General features: G+C 31.8%; 1 long non-coding RNA gene across 1 annotated transcript; it reads left to right on the top strand.

Moving 5' to 3' along the window:
* The first annotated feature begins 3,865 nt into the window (after nucleotides 1–3,865).
* Nucleotides 3,866–19,458, top strand: LOC148601646 (uncharacterized). Its single transcript, XR_015917180.1, has 3 exons — nucleotides 3,866–3,993; nucleotides 14,655–14,865; nucleotides 18,678–19,458. It is a non-coding gene; the product is annotated as an uncharacterized LOC148601646 (long non-coding RNA).
* Nucleotides 19,459–20,032: the final 574 nt, after the last annotated feature.

A 20,032-nucleotide genomic window follows, 5' to 3' on the forward strand; every position in this document is an offset into this window, starting at 1 on the left:
TTTCAAACCACAAAAGGAACGTTGGTATTGATTTTGAGGGTTATAGTCCCAACCATGGCATTTGAGTGCAGTCAGTGATATTGTTTCACAATATTCTATACCACAATGGTCAGACTTTGGATTTATTTTGGGAGTAAGAACTTGAACGTTTCAGAAATTAGGGGCCGAAACATGCATTTTCATGATGTCAGGAAATATTTTGATTGGATACCTAAAAAAATCCCTACCTGTATTGTTCAACTGTACCACAAGGTGCAAGGTAGGATTGATTTTGCATGTTTTTACCGGAAGTATTTAGGGATAAATGGCTGAAGTGACTACTTCAGTTCTGGTTGATTTTTTTGTTCTACGTCAAATTTCTATTTGTAATCAAATTCAAGGCTTAGTTAAGTTAGAATGATGTGTCCATACTATCCCAGACTGATCAGGGTTCATTCTCTGCGGTAATATTAAGCTCTGCCATGCAAAACATTTTATTGCCGAATATTCAGCATATCGTTTATTAACAGTCTGTCCTAAAAAAATTAAGATGGGTGCATTGAGATAAATGCCATCAAATGATTTTGATATCTAGTTTTATACGCCAGTGTAAGGCGGGACGTATTATAATATACCGTTATCCGTCCATCCTTCGTCAACATTTGAACAATAACTCAAAAACACTATCACCTTCTTTTCGATTTTTATAAATTTCAGATTTTTCATTTGCGTGTTATGATTTTTTTACTTAAATGAGGGAGGGCTTTCAAGTTCGGACAATAACTCAACACTTTCACCAGCTTTTATGAAACTTTTGTGAATTGTTCATATTAATTGAAGTAAGCGTCCTTCCGATTTGTATAAATATCAAATTTTACGTTTCCTTGTTATGAAGTTTTACTATTTAAAAAAAAGTGAAAACGGTCAAAGAAATTTACTCGTTGAAAAATCGTTGAAAAACGGACCGTTTGTTATGATGATTAACTAATAAATATAAAAGGTACATGGTAACCTTGTCAGAAAGGTGTGTTTTGAACAAGATAGAAATGTATGGGCGAAAAATCAAGAAAACGAGCTTATTTGAACTTAAAGTTGCCTTGATAGTGCCAAATATTTTGTGCATTTTTTATTCACTTTTTAGGGGAGGGGTATTTTACAGGGCTCACAGTATTTTTAGTTTATCATATAAATTAATTAAAAGCATAAGGACAAGTTAAAAGGGCAACAGGCATAGCATGGGTTTAAAGCGCAGCTCTCCACTATTGGTTAATTTACTATGCTGAATTTGGCTATCATATATATGTATTTAGATTTTGGCCTAGGCTTTTAAATTATGTAGGATCGGAGGTAATTAGATTTTATATCATATGTATGTACATGCTTGATTTCATTGAGAAATAGAATTAAAAATGAGGTTATAAGGATTTACACAAATTTTTAACTGAGATGTTATGCCATAAAAGTTAATGTCAAATATCAAATATTTGAGCTAATTTTTAAGTGCCCCACCACAAAAAGTAGTGGTTGCCAAATAGTGATCACGATGTCCTTCTTTGTTAAAAACTTGTGTCCGGGCTGTAACTTTTTTTCTTTCGAAGTCAGCATTTGATATTTTGCATTTTGGTAGATCACCTCACAATAATGTATCCCATATCATGGATAGTAGCCTTTGACCTTTGATCTTGGAGTTTAAAGCCAAATTCCTGTTTTTTTTCGGTAAAACATTCGTGTCCAGGCTGTAACTTTTTTGTCTTTCGATGTGCACTTTTGATATTTGGCATGTGGGTGTCATGCACCGCGGTCCCACTATCGTGGAGGGTGGCCTATGACGTTGCACAAAGACCTCAAGGTAAAGGTTTTGTTGTTTATTTTTCGGTGACAGACTCGTGTCCAGACTGTAACATTTTTGTCTTTGAATGTGGGCTTCTGATAGCAGGCGTGATGTAGATCGCCTACAGAATGTGTGTTGCATATCATGGATAGTGGCCTATGACATTGAACTTTGACCTCGAGGTCAAATTCCTTTTTAGCTCACCTGAGCTATTGCCATCACTTGGCGTCCGTCATCGTCGTCGTCTGTCGTCGTTGTTAACAATCATACAAAACTCTTCTCCTCTGAAACTACTTGACTAATTAGAACCTAATTTGGTTTGAATGTTCCTTGGGGTATCATGCATAGAACTAATGTGGGGATTTTTATTCAAAAAAACATGGTCACCGTGACTGAAAATAGAACATAGGGGTCAGACAGTAGTTTTTTGCACATATCTCCAAAACCGTTAGGTTTAGCAAATTTCTTTCATATTTGAAATGATCCATATTATTAGGACTACAGAAGTCCTCAGGGATAAAAGTTCTCAGATGACTCCTTGTAAGAGTTATTGCCCTTGAAAAGAGAAAAAAATGACTTTTTTATTAACAGTTTTCAGTCAATATCTTGAAAAATATGATAGATTAAAAGAAACTTTGAATTGTTGAAAAGATCTTATGATAAGTCCTACCAAAGACTTCTTGAGTCAAAATTGTTGGACAGCTTCTTGTTCTATAATATTGATTCGTTGTGACATCATCAATTTGATCCTCTATCCTACATAACAACTAGATGAACTGTCCCGTACTACCATGAATCGTGTACTAAATTACTGTCCTAGATTAATCCTACGAGGAGGAATGACCCAGCCAGCGAAAGCTATATTTTATGTAGCCTAGCTGGCCGAGTGGTCTAGGTCTAGGGCGCTGGACTTTGTGCAGGCGGTGTTGCCATAGATTTCACAGCAGATGAAACGACCAAATTTTTTTCAGACCTTTATATATATTTATATATATAGTGGTCTAGGGCGCTGGACTTAATGCAGGCGGTGTTGTCACAGCGGTACGAGTTCGAGTCCCGCGGAGGGAACGACCAAAAATTTGTTTCGCAAATTTGACAGTTCTAACAAGTTAATGTTATCTTCCCTGTATCAATTTGATCCGATGGAGCAGTGTAGCGAATAGAGTCGTCACATTCTGAGACGTTGTATAATATTGATTTGTTGTGACATGCATCATTATTTTGATCCTCTATCCTACATAATAACACCTAGATGAACTGTCCCGTACTACCATACATCGTGTACTAAGTTACAGCCCTAGACTAATCCTACGAGGAGGAATGACCCAGCCAGCGAAAGGTATATTTTTATATAGCCTAGCTGGCCGAGTGGTCTAGGGCGCTGGACTTAGTGCAGGCGATGTTGCCATAGATGTCACAGCGGTACGAGTTCGAGTCCCGCGGAGGGAACGACCAAAAATTTGCTTCGCAAATTTGACAGTTCTAACATCGTTGGGAAATTTTCAGACCCTTATATATATATATATATGCTAGCAGCAATAAGCAAAATCAGGCATTAAGCCTAAAGCCTAGTCAATAAACTATTGACTAGTCAATTACTAATTGCCTAACAAAAATCAGGCTTTAGGCTTATTCCCTGAAATGATAGTGGTCAAAATCTACTCATTTCCAAGGCAATAATAAATAATGAAAGAAAGAAAACATTGCATTTTCATCTTCTAAAGATTGATGTCTCTTTAACATATTCCCCATTTCCACTCTTTGCCATATAAATTATTAGTTTTCTAATACTGTTAATCCTCAACTATAGAGAGAACATCAGATATTGTCAAAGGCCACTACACACACCAATGTACAATTAAATAAGTTTATAAGGTTTTCAAGTAATATTTAGTAAATGTTCTTTTCACTACTCACTTGATTTCCATTAAATGGTTTTCATTTGCTCATCTTGTGTAGTCGTGTCAAAATGTTTCAATTCGAGGAAAAAATTAACGCATATATATAAGCTTTTCAAATAAAATTTTAAATTAAGAAGTATTAAAATAATTCAAATTTGTTAATGCGTGATTTAGTTATGTAATCTGTGTATTGGTGCGAAGAGCATGACTGATTCAAAACGTATTTAAAACGGAATAATAAATTCATTCTGTCATCAAAGCCGGAATCTCCTAATTTGACAGGTATGTTCATCATTTTTTAATGTTCACAATATTGATTGAGTGTTCAAATTCCGTGTATTTGTACTTACTAATACAAATAGATCTAAGTAGAACGTAAACAAATCTTTGAATACATATCAATGTAAACTAAAATCATATAAATTTATGTAAAATATAATTCCTTCCATTTGGTCCTCATTTTGGTTAATAGGGATATGACACGTTCATATATATGAGCTAAGATACCTAGATCTGTTTTGATAAAAAGCCCGATATGTTGTATGTATTGTATTTTGCAATAAAATGTTTGCTTTGCGCGCTCATCCCAGAAAATAAATGCTTGTAACTGAAATTTGTGACGACTTCGTAAAAGGGTTGATTGTTATAAGTGTCTGATATTGTCTTCTCCAAAAAATGTTTGCACACCTATTTACAATAATTAAAATCAGGTTTCTTTTAAATACAAGCGCTTTTCCATAATGTACTTAGAAATACTTTCCTCAACTCCTTCCTCAACTCAAACTTCCACAATTCTCCTATTCTTCACCCCACCCTTTAAGTTGAAGCTGCGTTCTGTGAAATACATGATTGATCTGATCATCAACATATTTCATTTGTAAGAAAACAGTGTTCCTTTTTTTAGTCACGTCAGATTGCCTTGTCACGTTAGTCCACGAAGGCAAGCCCATGGTAAAACAATGACAAAATGGAAATTCCGAAATTTATTTTAATTCTAATATGACTAGTTTATTCATGTGTTTCCATAGACACAGCCTATGTGTTGCTCGAAATGTTGATCAAGTGTTTATCAATTTTTCAACATGGCTGTGGTCTAAAAAGCCTTGAAGAACATCAAATTAAAATGGTAAATAATCCAACAGAATCATACCAACTATTGCGATGATGAAATTGTTCGTGTATCTGGTTCTTCAAAAACTTCTGATGATTTAGCATATCACTTGTCTCGAAATTGGACATGTTAATTCCCATACTTTGCATTTAACGCGTTAAACATCTGTACTTCACTTGAATTACGACTAAATGTGGACGGTGGCATTTTCAGTTCTAACTGCCAAGCCGTATAATCGATTTTTAATTACTATCAAAACATCTTCTGATGTTTTAGTGAGCCTTTGATCAAAAAACCTTCCTGAGCCTTAATTAGATAGCGCCGTTATGGATATTTATATTACCCGTTGAAAATAACAGTGAATAAAATCTAAAAAATCATAATATATTCGGTTAACCGTCAAGTTTTTGCTTTGATTTTGTTTTATTCGTTTTGTTTTGTTCTTTTTTTTTTTTTTGTTCTTTTTTATATTTGGTGTATATACCTTAATCTCAATGTTGTTTTTTGCTGTCTGCTTATTGACATTAGATTGTAGCCAAAACCATCCAATTATAAGTTTTGATATACTTCTCACATATCTAGAACAATTTCATTGCTTGTAGCTTTTGATTTTTTTTCTGAAATCTAATACAAATACATATTTGTAAATAACCTTGTACGATGCATCGTTAAAATTTAGTTTGATCATATTGAAAAATAAGTAAGTGCATTAATCATCCTCCTTTTAAAAGGCTATATATTCATTTGTTTCCTATTTTCATATATATAAATATATATGACCTAATAAAGTGCATCATAATAGCTTGAGTCTTATACTGTTTTCATTACATTTTCGATGTCCATTCCACTCCGGATGCAATATTATTACAATTATCCGAACTGCTTCATAGTAATTTATACATAAAGTAAAGAGGGTATCCATGAAAGATCAGGCAGAAGCTCGCACATGCTATTTTTTTAAAATATTTCGTCTATAAGAAAAACAAACTCGTATTTTCAAAAACTAATTGAATAGTATTTTTCTGAAATACACGGAATGAAACAAATGCATTTCTTTCATATCTAAATCTTCCTTTATATGTGATTCTAATGCAGCAGTTGAGAGATTGCTTAGTGAAATAACACATATCTAATTGTTCAATATTTATAATTGGTATTTTATACTTATTACAAGTAAAGCATGAAGAGGGAGTCAAAGTAAAAACCAGGCAGTGGATGGTACATGACATTTTTCATTGAATTTTCATCAATTTTATATCTCAATCCGTCCTTTCTTAAAGTTGAATGTTGTTGTTTTTTTGGGGGGGGTTTTTTTGTTTGTTTTCTTTTGTTTTGTTTTCTTCTTGTTCTTGTTCTTGTTCTTGTTTTGTTTTTGTTTTTGTTTTTATTATCTGCAATGATTGAAGTGAAATAAATAACCTAGAAAGCATTGAAATTCATTGAAAAAGGAGAGAAAACTTTTTAATTTGAGAAAATTTAAAACTAATTTTCTGAGCCATCCATTATCGATTTAGAACAAACTCTATTTGACATTCATGTGATATATCCATTTCACTGGAAGAGAAAATTTCTTGGGATACAATGTACTCTGTGCCCACCATATCATAGGATCTGCCTGGCAGCCTCTTAAAAACTTGTAATGCCTTATAGAATGTGTGACTTAACAGAGCAACGTTTGGTTTGTCAAAAGGTTTCTCTTAGTTTATTTTTATTGATACTCCATCTTATACATTATCGTTCTGAAACATATATATTATATTTGTTGTAATAAGGCATATAAACTTTCTACTTCATCGATGTATGATATCATTAAAATGCCAACATGTCTAAAACATCAATTGAGTAAACTGCATGTATCAACAACCGATTACATTGTTTCAATCTAATTAAACTTGAAAGAAAGAATTTTTCTGATATTAAACAGTCTGTCTGAATTCTTGACCAACTGACAGGGATGGACGAAGAAGTATGACACGTGACTAAGCTATACAACAAACACGATAACTTAAGTCGTGTCCTTTGCAGCTTTCCTGCGTATGTTTTTTTTTTATATTGTAGCTCATGCGTTTTGCAATTTGCAAGAGCTTGCCGATCATACCATTTGTACTGATATAGGAAAAAGCTGATGTCCCTTCAACACTCAAATTTTGACTTGTAAATGTTACCCGACAACTTCACGATAATTACGATGTGGCCAACTCTGGCAATGAAATATGATTTGTTTACATATTCATGATCACAATCTAATAATTTCTCCTTTTAGTGTTGGCACATTATATACAGCTCAAAAGATGTTTCTAGACAAAATGGGAATGTTAATCCCACCTTTCCTCCTAGCCCAATTTTTGTATAAGCTTGCTACATTTACATTTGCGACCTAGCTTGACGTAGTGCATCATGTGACTTTTGTCCCAAATATTAGAGAGCTTCGTACCGGTCGTTTTTCTGTGTGTACTTCTATTGCTTAACGCTTTGTTCTACCAGTAGTTATATTTTGATGTCCCTTCGTTTACTTTTCATTGCTACTTCTTACAAATTATTGTTTTGTAAATATCTATGTGACATTTACTTTCAATAAATGACAATAATCGACTTTTTAAACATTCAAGTTGAATTAACTTCGAGAACGGTGACAATCGTTCACGAATTCGAAATGAGTGTTTTACATCGTTTCCATCCAAATGCACTTGAATTGAGATAACGGGCACTTCAGAAAGTTAGCGGTCTGCCCTATATACATGTACTGACCCACTAACAGATATCGATAGAGCGGTATGACTTATAACTAACTTATACGACAAACATGGTAACTTCTTATTTCTGGTTTGTCTGTTGGAATATATCTCCAAATTCAGCATAGGTTTTTATACATAACATTTCATACGTTTTACCAGAGCTTTGACGGATCGATGACCGATCGCAATTTTTGTTGCACGGATCGGTTCTGGTACTGTACAGTTATTTGAATTTACAAAACCGTATAAAATAATACCATCGAATATGCTGATACATTCTGAGGCAATTGGAAACCCCGAAAATTAATATGTTAACAGAATATTTTTTAAAGACAATGTGACAATACGATCAACAATGAGCCTTTTTACATGTAGGATATGTTTTTGAACTAAATCTTTTGGTATTGATTCCACGAGAAAGTGTTACAGTAGTCATTTTTTATTAGTTTCACAGATCTGGAAATACCAATCAGAATATCATGTTGGATTGAGTTTGTTTGCCTCAAGATAAGTTATGCTACAGACCTGGTTATTCCTAACAAATGTGTACATTGCAGTATACCGAAACATGCAATATTTATTTTACGATTGATATATATGCTTGTATTTATAATCCCGGTCCTTTTTGTAAATTTATTGTATTAGAATAAAGGTCAAGAATAACTTGAGGGAATTGATCGAATTTTATGCACCAATCATTGAATCGGATGTGTGGAAAGAAAAAATATATTATCACCGATGATTTTAGACAGAAAATATTGATTTTAAAAGGTTGTCTATACCAAATGACAAAATCGGAAATTTTAAATCCTTAATCATTTGAGACAAATGGTCCGCACACCTTTAATGAAGAGCACTTATATAATGCGCATGGTACTAATGAAGCTCACCTATACCTTGACAGATAGCTTCAGTTCATCTGTATTGATAAGACAATTTTGAAAAGCGCTCCTACTTGTGTAATGCGCATGGTACTAATGAAGCTCACCTATTCCTTGACAACTTGCTTCAGTTTATCTGTATTGATAAGACAATTTTAAAAAGCGCTTCTACTTGTATAATGCGCATGGTACTAACGAAGCTCACCTATTCCTTGACAGCTAGCTTCAATTCGTCTGTAACAATTAGTGAATTATAAAACACACATCTTATGGATGCAAATGATTGATCGAAACAACTCAGCCTTTCTCGTTACACATAAAAACCCTTTCATGCAGTAGGCTGAAGAATATATCCGGAATTTGGCCGATCTGAGTCATAAACTATAGCTAAAATTTTAGAATGTTTTACACTGACATTTCTATTTAGCTGCTCTATTTGTGCAAAATTCTTGAATGAGTAAGTGTTCTTTATTGAAGTGACGTCTACGATTCTTAACGCCACCTAGTGGATGGAACTACTTTCATTTCCATAATATTACAATACAAATATACCAATATATATAAAAAAAATCATGAAAAAATCATCTGCAATTACTTTCTTACTACCGGAAATTGCCGGGCAGTTCGTTAATTCCGATTGTAAACTTAATGTGACTATTAAGAAGTTTCTATCAAGAAACTGTCTATGTATGCTTTCTTATTAAAGCTTTAGAACAGTAGAACAATTGTACTAAAAGTCGTAAGTGTAAAATGTATTGTAAATCATAAATCGTGATGTTGTCATTTTAATGTGTACGATCAAAACTTTTCACATTTTGTGACATTGACCACTTGAGTGGTCATATCGAATATTTTCAGGAATTTCCTGTGTTAAACTACACAAAGCTCCACATTCAAAAACACGAATAAATATTATTACCTCCAAAATGAATGTCTGCAAATGATCAAACAGAACATAACATTTAATTACGTAATAGTATCTAGTACATGTAGTCACACATTATGAGCAACAAAAATTAAGTGCACTTACTTATTATTATAAAAATAACTTTTGCTTTTTGTATTTTTTTTATACATTTTGGTTATGAATTACAGGAATAGATTTGTTACAACGCATAAAAAAAATAATAATAAATAAAATTATTCTTATATATGTACTGTCCCCTCGGCGAGACGAAGCAAGACGTGGTAATGCTCATTGCTTCATTCAACTGTTTGTCACGCCTAAACGTTTCAATTTATAATATAAATCAAAGTCTGCTTTCTATTACTATCTCCACTCTCGAACAATATAAAATAATCAATGACGAAAGAGTAAAATTGTGAGAGTTATTTCTCTTTGGAACTTTACTCAACGGAGTTGGAGAAAAATGCAAAAGTAGCTACGAATATCTTAGAAAAGTGTTGATAATAACATCAGCAATATAATTTGAATGGATCAGGACAATGCACAGTAAAAAATCAAATGAAACGAATTGTAATGATTGTTGTCCGTACAAAATGTAACAATACATTTTCTAATTATGACAATGGAGGCACCAATATTGAAGATATGTCTCATTTGTTATACAAGATTTAAAAAAAACAAAAAACTTCGACCGGTAACGTATTTGTAAGTACGACATTGATCGTGTGAAAAACAAAATGTGATTCCTGTGACTACAGTCTACTCAATTGAAAGAGTAATCAAGGGAACCAAGATTTTAGCGGAAATCAAAAGAATATAATCCAGGAACATTGACAAGACAAGGAAAAGAGACAAACACAACAAAGAACACAAAAGTAACTAAAATAATACATACAAAGTAACAAAAGTATTTGAACAGCTCGGACTCCACTAAAAACTGTCAGCATAGAACGGGAGCACCAGTAGGGTCAGTGTCCTCTGCTTTTCTAGAAATACCCGCGAGTTGAGCTTAAATATTCAAGTCCGGGGTAGTAGAAAGAGGAAAGGAAAACTATGACACGTTGAACAAATGTTTTCATGGTACAGATGGCTACACCATAACGAATCACGAGTTCATGAAATCTGATATGCAAATTTAAAATGCAAGTAGATATTTTGGCACATTATACTTTAGACAATAGTTTTCCGTGAGTCAGACTTTTTACAACTTAGTAAATGCGAGAACAATTATCGACTTTAAAAACATGCAAGTCATCTTAATGGGAACATCAGTCTTATATTGTATATTTATGATGATAGTGATATTTCTCATTTCAAATATATCAATGTTTCGTGAATGCGTGAGATCATTTGACATTGCTTTATCTTGAAGTATGAGTCATTAATTATCAGGTAATATTTGATGCATTAGTAACAATTTTTTTTCAAATTTATTATTTTTTTTTATTAAAATTCCATTCTGTTACAAAGAATAGTTGTTTACTGTAAAATGCCATCCCTAACATTTTGTTGGTAACGTTATTTAACTAAATTATCTGATTGACGAAGACGCATATTATGTTAATTCATTGTAAGCGCCTATTTAACTTTTCTTCTTATCTGGGATTTTTTTTAAATTTAACATTTCAAAAACATGTTAAAGTTAGAGAACATTGAAATAACTTTTACATGTAGTATGTACAATGTGCCTCAATCAGTTAATGTTGAAAAGATAATTTCAATTTCAGAACAATTTAGTTGTATGCGTTCTAGATAACTCAGCATACGCCAATAACAAATACATACCTTTAACATTTTTAATGTAGAACAATTATTGTTTGAGGAATGCCAACTTCAATTGATTTTGTTAATTTTTAAAACATATACATTTCAGCAGAAAAATATATAAACAAATGAAAAATTAAGACAAAAAAATACAACAAACTACAATTAACAATGAGATATAACAGAGAGCCAAAATATGAAAGAAAAATTCCAAAGTAGTATTCCTGGTAAGTATCATGCAAAATGTGATTCATGCGTAGAATACCTACATATTTTTATTTTTTTATATTGTGTTTGATATCGTGTTTGAAATGACATAGTAAACAGAAATTCACATTCAGTTTTTCATACATCCCTTTTTGTAAGATATAAAATTATATAGATTGCACTGTAGATTTCAAAATAAGGAAATGACACTCTAACATAACAGAATCTATTAGAATTGCAATATCGATTATCTCCTACAAGCAGACAGATTTCAATGAATTATTACATATTTTATAGTATAGACCTATAAAACAGCTTAATTACAAAGATAATTTTTTTTTTTTTTTTTTTTTTTTTTTTTGGGGGGGGGCAGGGTATCTTACTTTTCAGATTTTGCATGATTCTTACAAAGACAGCACTTAAGTATCACTTACTTAACTCTTGATTTTTGCCATGGCAGTCGAGCATTTGTGAATGTTAAGGCCGGGGTATATTTCATTAGAAGATAGATCAAGCGATGCAGATAAAGTTCACTTCTATGAAATAATTCTCTAAATCGACTAATCTACTTTTTATTATGAACATACAAATTCAATTTGAACAAGCGTACATGCATACATATTAACTGAAAAAAATTCTACGGACAATACTTAAGATCTAGACTAAATACAGGTATAATTCCGTGTGTTACCGCTGGCCACTACTTCCTGTAACGACAAGCAATGCTCCTGCAAGGAGTAATCCCATATGTTTCTACAGGTCATTTCTTCCAATTACGGCAATCAATGCTGCCAAAAAAATAATCTCTTATGTTACCACAGTCCATTACTTTCAGGTACGGCAAGCAATGCTGTTAAAAGATTAAATTCCATTAGTTACCACAGGCCATTACTTCTAATTACGACAAGCAATGCTGCCAAAAATATAATCCCTTATGTTCCCACAGTCCATTACTTCCAGTTATGACAAGCAATGCTGCTAAAAGGTAAAATGATATTAGTTAGCACAGGCCATTACTTCCAGTTACGACAAGTATTGCTGCTGAAAGGTATAATCCCATTTTACCACTGACATTTACTTTCAGTAACGGCAAGTACTGTTGCTAAAAGATTTAATCACATACATGTATATTACCACAGGCCATCACTTCCAGTTACGACAAGCAGTGCTGTTAAAAGCATAATCTCATGCGTTAGCACTGGCCATCACTTTCAGTTACGGCAAGCAATGCTGCTAATAGGTATTTTCGCTTATGCTACCACTGGAAACTACTTCCAGTTATAGACAGCAATTCTGTTTTTAGGGCTAACACCATCATCAACTCCTAGTAATTGCCACATAATAATATCCAAAATCGAAATCATTCATAACGTCTCACTTGATACATTTACCCCTGTATACTCCTCTCAATAAGTATTTCTATTCTCCCTTCAACTAATTCTATTCTCTGGCCCTCAACTGAATAATCCTAACATTTTATATACTATTCTCCAATATCCTTGCTCTATCGGGTATTCCATCGACCTAAACTCACCTCTAATTATACCCCAACAACCCGCCATCACATTAAAATTCAAAAAAACAAATTATAATTCATAGATGACACTTTTTAAGTACTTAATAGAGAAATATGACCTACAATACAATGTTTGTTCCATCTACAGTTTATAACTGCTTGGCTTAAAAAGTCACTATTATCAACAAATTACTATGACAAACGATAATTTAAAAAAAGAGCACGACAATTGAAACCATGAAATGCAATATAATATCTTTTTTAATAACAAATTATGAAAATATCAACCTTACATTTTGACTAAAACCCCTGTGTGATTCTAGTTGAATAATAAGCCTAAACAACGACAAAGATATGCAATGGATGGAGGTTGTTTTGTCGAATTAGTGACTTACTCTCCATCGTATAGAGGTTAAAGTATGTTGCTTCTGGCAATTTATATAATATTAATCTAATTTTACAATTTATTAATATAACGAAATGGTCATATTAAATAAAAAAAAAAAGTTTCATTACATTGTTACACGCGTTGCATAATGAGCGCATGTTTCCGCATCTGCATCGGCGAAGATTTTCTGTTTCTTCACACCCAGTCAGACACTAAAACTATGATCGATTTGATAAAAATGAAAGTTATATGAGTGAGGAAAATAAAAAAAAGGAAACAAGCATATTACACTGTAAAAATGTCGACTAAACAGGGAAAATAGACACACACAATAATGAACACGAAATAGCCAAAATATCACGTACAAAAGAAATCAAAGTAAATGAGCAACATGGATTCCACTTAAAACTAGGAGAACAGAATGGACCACGTCCAACGGATGGGTAGCATCCCCTGTTCTTGTAGAAACACTAACAGTGTTGCTCATAAAATTCATGTCAGGAATATACAAATGAGCAAATGAAAACAAAACTGAATCACGGTTAAAACAGCGGTTCTCGTGATGCAAATCAATTCACGAGTTCAGAATGACGACAATGAATTTTTTTAAGGAAGACTTAGCAACATAAAAGTAAATGCAGCTATATCGGTTAATATAAATTGTGCATTAAAAATCGTTTCCATCATGTAAATCAAACGTTTTAAAATAAAATTAACATCTTTGGTATTTACTGACATTTAACATTTCTCTCATCACCTTGGAAGCATGGAATGAACTAAATTACTTTAATTTCTATATCAACGTAAAAAGTCTCTTTGATTTTCTTCTCATGTTATCATCACACGTGCGATCAGCGTGATCATATTTTTTAAACATTAGTTTTGATTATGAAACACTCTTTAATTCATATCTACCTTGATAAGTGATATTCTTTAGATAAAAAAAATCATAATTCTAATGTTTGTAAATAATTGCTCTGACAAAACATAATTAAGAGAAATATTGGTATATTCTACAAAGTACTCATATACGTTATACTTTATACATCCCAAAAAAGACTACATATTTTTATTTTTGTTATTAAGTTGTTGTATGGGTCTATACTATGAAATGTGTAATTATTCATTCAAATCTGCCTGCTCTTAGGAGATAATCAACTTTGAAAATTCAGTAGATTCTATTGTATTTGAGTGTTATTTACAGAGTTATCTCCCTTAATTTTGAAATCTACAGTGCATTCTACATAATTTTTTTCTCCGAAGAACACGGGTTATATGAAAAATTGAATGTTTATTCCTGTTTACTATGGCAATTCAAACAAAATATCAAAAATAAAAATATGTAGGCTTTCATGAATCACATTTTGCATGATTCTTAGCTGAAGTGCAACTTAAACATTATCTACAAACAAATATTTTTGTTTGTGATTATAGCAATATCATCAAAAGCAATACAAACCGGAACCGGAAAGCCAAAGACATTCCAACTCTTTAAAATTCTACATGAACGAGACATATTCATGGGGTACTTGATTGTCAAAAGCAATACGAACCGGAACCGGAAAGGCAGAGATATTCCAACTCTACAAACTTCTATATGAAGAGCCACGTCCATGCGGTACCTCTACTACGATAAAGTTTTTGGGTATTTTGTAATATTTAGCCGGAAGTTCAAACATGATATTTTATTTTTTTTTTATTATTTTATTTTATTATTTTTTTTTGTTTCAGAGTGATTTTAACAGGCTCTGGTATTAAAAGACCCCACCTTCAGTACTTTCAGTGGTGCATATTGTAATTTTAGAAGGAAATAGACATTTTCCTCAGACATTTGCTGATATCTATCCTAGTCTTCACTAGAATATACTTTTGGGGATATCTCGAGATTTTTTATAGAAATTACTTTTGTATGGTGCTTTGAATGATCTTTGTTGTTGAACAAGTGTACAATTGTGACGCACATTTCATTATTCCGATGTAAAGACAAAGCAGGCGGCTAAAAAGACTATGCAGAATCATGTTTATTTGTCGTTATATTTATAATCTACGTTAAACTGAAATTGTAATTATCAAATATTTTCTAACGCCTGTATTGTCGTTCTTTAATATGTTCTGGTCTAGCTTCAGAAACTGTGAATATTCTTTAAGTTGATATCTCATTTTGTCTTTTTTGTGTTTTTTGAGAGTATTGGATGTATTATGGTGATAATTGTTGTTTCTGTTCATTTATGATCTTACATTCATGGAGGATAGTGAAGATCCAATGAAACTAGTATTACTCCAACGCAGATTTTACGCGCCTGTCCAAAGTCAGGAGATATTGGTCATTGATTTGTTTAAGTGTCGTCAAATTACTTTTGTTTGATTTTGAAGAATAGTCAATGCTCTGTTTCCCCTAGATTTTATCAAAGTTTGTTTTGGGCTCTTGTATGAAGATTTATGTTTACGCTATGAAAGACTGTTGATATTTACTATTTCGGATTTAGACCATATGCGCTGTTGTATCTTTTGTGTCTTATTATATCCATTGTTAATTCCATCATATGTACTAACAAATATTTCGAGTTATTCGGTATATATCTTCTCAAAAAGTAATAGTAGTTAGATGTGAATTAGATATATGAACTCTTGACATTATTAAAAAAAAACCTTAAAAGAATTTCACAGTTTGAGTTTAATTCACATTAATACATTTTAATTGTTTTTTTTATTCAAGCGAATATGAAAAATTCCAATGTATATGAACCTGTCATTAACGTAATGAGTGGGGGCTATGCATTTGTAACTTTGTTTTACAAAGAGGTATCATCCGTTATATTTTCATTCTGTTATTTCGGTATCAACATTTTACAATTGAAAGAGGGTTTAAATCGTGATACATTCCTTCTGCATTATCATATTTTAAAATACTTTTTATTTCAGATTTAACGTGCTTTCTAATTGGATAAACAAAAATTGTTCATCATTTCATAGACCAAATCTTGCTATTTGACTCTAATTTCATGAACCTTTATTGGTGATTTACTCATTAAATTTTAATATTAAGTCTAAATTATAAGGAATGACTATTATATCATTTCGGTCTTTTTGAAATAATCTCAATGCATGTGGTGCACACTTGTAAATAATATGCAACGCAGGTTATTTAGTGTGCACGACGTGATTGGGGTTATTTCTTCCCTTGATTACTCTTTCATATATATTCTGTTGCACCATAATCTATATTGCATAGCTGAAAGGAGGATCAAGATTCAATGCATTCCTTCTGTCTTACCATAATTTACAAACAGGGTTTAAAAAGGGTTCCATTTGTTATACTTTTCTTCTGATTTACCACAATCTACCTTATATGGTTGAAAGAATGTTACTTTCGTTATACGTTCCTTCTGTTTTATTATATTTTTCTTAATATGATAATTAAGATCAATGATATAATTACTGAAATGAAAAACTGAAGAGGAATTGAGAAAAAGGTATAACACGTGGTAATATCAAGCAGTGATCCTAATATAGGCATGTTCAATGGAAATGTTTGGTTAACCAGCTTTAATACCGCACTTAACCCCCGCTTCCATTACAGCTAAAAATGTCAGGTATATTCCAATACAAACAAAAACATACAATAATAAACAACCATATTTTGTATTATCGGTAGTCAAAACAGTACATATAGTGTAAATATCATTAAGCCCGTTATTTCAACACTATTTAATTCTTGCTTTTCGGAACATATTAGGATTCGACGAACTAATGACGATGCATGTATTAGTGATTCATTTTGGGTGCTGGGGAAGGAGTTTTGTATAATTTTCGTCATCAAAATGGCTATTTTCAGCAGCAATGCCGCGAATAAACCTGATACCAATATAATTTATGGTTTGCCCTATTAATTCATAATGTGTTATGTTGTTATTCGTAAAAAACAACTAATGGTTACCTATCAAATTTAGTCGCGACACAAAAGCAAAAAGTGTTTATTGAAAGCAAACACATACAACGCACCCATATGTTCCAATAATTGTACTATAAACGAGCGATCAAAATTTTTTGTCTGATTTTGTTAAATGCTTTGGTTTGTTTTGTCGAAATTAGAAACAAAGATTTAGTCAATAAACATATCCTAGCACAAAATTATAATTTATAATCGTATAATATCGTATGAAAGCGGTGAAGATGCATCAAGAGGTGCATCTAAAATTGCGCTTTAGTCGTATGGTAAACAACTTCAGTCTGATGTTTAAATGCTTTGTCTTTTTTTATTTTTACTTTTTATTCATTTATTTATCTATTTTTTTATTTTTTATTTATTTATGTATTTTTTTTTTTTTTTTTTTTTTGTTAATAAGGAATAAAGATTTTGACAATGATCATTTCATCGAAAAAATATAATTGTATGACATGAGTGCGAAGATGCATCAAGAGGTGCACCTTGCCTGATATCTTCACACAGACTATCACTATTCGAGTTGTCTTGGCAACCGGATGCAAATCAATAATTATGTAGTTTAACAGGGACGATTGCATTATGGGAATCCCATTTTAATTGATCACAATCTTTAATTTTTTATATACATATCTGAATATATTTTTTTCAGCTGCCTGACTTTCTATACATTTTATTTTGTATATTGACTATAAATGTCATTGCTTTTTAGTTGACGCGTTCCATTAGCATTAACATGCTATATTTTTTTCTTAAGATATTTGTATTTTAACATGTTTTCAATAGTTGTTGGATTATAACTAATTGAAAACTTGTTGGAATTAGCATAAGTATAATGGTACTAAGCATAGACATCTTATAAAGGAATATACAGCTGAGATTCTCATTATTAGAAGATACTAATGTTTGGAAAATTACGAGGGCATAATACGTATATTTCATAGTAAGAAGAAAGGAAATATTTGTAGTTTTGTATTACATTCATAGATCATTTAGTAAATGTCTAGTCTATTTATCCCCAATAGAGCAATAAACTGTCCTTTCCAGGATTAACATCTTTTGTAGATTTTATGACTACTTTGATGACGTCATACGATTGCTACGGTGAACTACAGTTAACAGACTGTCACTCTCTAGGGATGTTACGAATCCTGTTTCCCATACGTACAATATTCATATAACTAATGTTATTTTTGAGAATTGATTATTGTATTCTATAAAGGGATTGGTACTTAAAAATTGAAAGTGATTTATCTTAGTTAGTTTTTGGTTCTCACTATGTTATCTTGATACTTAACTTTTAAAATCTACAAGTAGGATTATCTCCCTTAAAGCTTTGAAACCATTCCGTTTTGTTATATACCTACATTTTGTGTCGTATCTTTCAAAAATATTTTTTTTTGTCAAAAGACGGATAAGCTGAAAGAGAGCCACAAATTACGAAGCAAAACACTGTATGTAATAATAAATATATAAGGGTCTGACGTATTCCCAAATACAATTATTTTTTTCAGATAAAGCTATATTCAATACAAACGAGCTGGTCTAGTGGTTTTAGTGCAGGCGGTGGTTCCATAGATGTCACAGCGGCACAAGCGGAACAAACATAAATTTTCTGTCTAAACTTTTATTATGTGCTTATGTTATCTTTCCTGTATCAATTATGATCCAATGGAGCAGTGCATTAAATAGAGTCGTCATATTCTAAGACCTTTTTATGTTATTCAATTGAAATTAAAATGTTGTCATTACAAAACCGTTTAGCGTTTGTAAATATTTAATTAAATGTGTTCTTAATTCAATGTCATGTTTCTATTTTCAGGATTATTAACATGTTTTCTGAAAATAACAAAACTTAACATGTTCATCATAAACAAATGAAATCCATAATTTAAATTATTGCGCTGGTGTCGGAACATTTTTATAACTAATAACATATTGAATCTAATGGATGGTAATGAAGTTCGATACATAAAACGAAATGCTAACTGTTCCCGTGGGTACACCTTATCCGGTCGATGACCGGGACAATAGTATAATAAAATAAATACTTCTATTAGTTTTGAAGATAAATAGTTTGATGACGTCAAAGTATATGTATTTTATTTGTTCATTAGTCAATTTTTCCATTCAATGAAACCTGTCTAAACCAAACGCTCTAAATTCTGTCTCCAACAGGAACTTTTCAAGGTCCCGTTACCTTACTTCCAAACCATGAAGAAGGTTAGATATTGAATACTTAGAATATTTAAATGACCTTGTTCTTAAATGGGATTTACAGTATTACTCAATATATGTGTGTTACTGTGCAGACCATCATTTTTTTCTCAATAAAAAGTCATTAGAGAGATTTGCATGCTGTTTTGTCTATTGAAAGAACTGTCGACTTTTATAGCACAAAAAAAATAACTGTGGGCAATAACAGATACTACAAATGGTATGAAAATCAATGCTACCTTGAAAATATCACCTGGTATAGTTTTAATTTTATATTATGTACTTATCTTATATGAACAGCATGCCAATATTTATCATTCATGTTTATTAGTTACACTTTGCAATGGGTAGGACTTGAATTTGATTGTTGTCTTCAGTGTCCCAAATTTACTAAATTCAATAATATTTAAAATATCGGTTTGATATTAATTATACATTTACTCTTAAACTATAAAACCAAATTGTCATACATGTAAAGAAAAAGTTACCGCGTTATTTCTTTTATGATGACATTAAAAATTTCATATTTGTTTGAGTATACACGATTTGATGACTTCTGTATATATACTTAAGTACCAGTCTTTATAACATTCAGACAGGAAGTAGTTCATGAATGTTTAACCCCATAAAAATTCAAATTTATTTCTATTGT

The sequence above is a fragment of the Perna viridis genome, chromosome 12 (assembly GCF_037379345.1).
Source record: "Perna viridis isolate PV_CMFRI_1.1 ecotype Kerala chromosome 12, ASM3737934v1, whole genome shotgun sequence".
NCBI classification, from domain to species: domain Eukaryota; kingdom Metazoa; phylum Mollusca; class Bivalvia; order Mytilida; family Mytilidae; genus Perna; species Perna viridis.